This window comes from Octodon degus, unplaced genomic scaffold (assembly GCF_000260255.1).
Source record: "Octodon degus isolate 3935 unplaced genomic scaffold, OctDeg1.0 scaffold00036, whole genome shotgun sequence".
Lineage (NCBI taxonomy): Eukaryota > Metazoa > Chordata > Mammalia > Rodentia > Octodontidae > Octodon > Octodon degus.
The window spans coordinates 12,245,261-12,246,658 of NW_004524612.1; positions in this window are offsets into that span (position 1 = coordinate 12,245,261).

The following is a 1,398-nucleotide window of genomic DNA, read 5'->3' on the forward strand; positions in this document are numbered from 1 at the left end:
AAGAGCATTGTTGTGTAGGTGGAAGATGATATCATTTCTTCTTCATTTTTGACCTGGGATGAAAAACACGGTTGTCACTGCTGCTTCTTCAGTTTTAAATACCAAGACACTGATGACAGTTTCTGTGAGAGTAGGAGAAATGCAGAAGGGAAAACAGCTCCCTAGCTCTCACGATGGGCAGAGCGAGCCAGCCTGGGCCCCTTGCCTCCTTGGCACCAGCACCCCAGGTTTAGCCAAGTAGGTTACTGCCCAAAAGAGAAACTTTGCCTTCCTGAATTTTTTTTTTCTTTTTGCGATACCAGGGATTGAACTCAGGACCTTGTGCTTGCCAGGTAGGCACTTACTCACCTGAGCTATCTCCCTGGCCCAACTTCACCTTCCTGCCTTCCCTCCAGAGCAGTGCCCTCATCTGTAAGTTAGGGTTTTATTCCACAGAGAGAGGAGATGGTCATTACGATGAGTCTAGAGAGAGAAAAGTCCCACTCATCTCACACGGCCCAAGTCCAGCAAGGGACTCTACAGATCAGCATATATAACAGTGTGGCCACCAACTCATACTGTCTCCTTCCTATAATCCCTTAGTAGGGGTGCAAAAGAGCATCCAGCCCAGCTGCGACACAGGGGTGCAAGGGCTTCTCCTGTGCTCCACGTCCCCAGTGCTGCCCTCTTACTGTCGCCTTCCCGTCCCCTGGGGTCCTTTGACTCTGCATTGTGTGTCCCTCTCTCAGCCCTTGGCACTGCAGTTCCTAAGCACAGAGAGCTCAGAGATGGGGCAGAGCAGGTTCCTGTAATTTCCCCTGCTCCAGTTGCCCCAAACCCTCCTAGTCCCAACCCACCACAGTCTGTCAGTCTTCCCTGCCTGGAGGTCTGTTTCCACTTCTTTTTTCCAAAGGATGGGTTTCCATTGTTGACAGCAAAAGACATCAAGATAAAATCCAGAACACTGATTGTAAGGAGCCCACTCTGGTCTCATAGCTTCTGCAGGCTCTGGATCCCAAGTTGTATGGGTCTCTAGGGGCTGCCTGCAAGGAAAGGGAGGTCAGGAGACATCACCTCTTAATTGTGGACTTCAGTCTCCAGAGCTGTAAGAATATAAGCTCCAGCCAGGCCAGCCGCCTCCTCAGTACTCTTACCACAGCAGCCCTGGCTGACAACGCAGACTCACCGCTGTCTCCACTCCAAGGCTGCCCACCCCTAGCGCATGGCCACCAGCGAGTGGGCAACTCTTCCCAACTCCTGCTCAGTGCCAGCAGGCGGACAGCTTGCAGCGCACCACAGTGAGGACAGTGACACCAGGCCAGTTGGCCACTCTGTAAGCCAGAGCATGTTCTCCCAGAAAACCAGATATTAGACATTTCCCAGCACAGCCCTGCCTGCAGAGGGAGGGGCTGGAAGGCA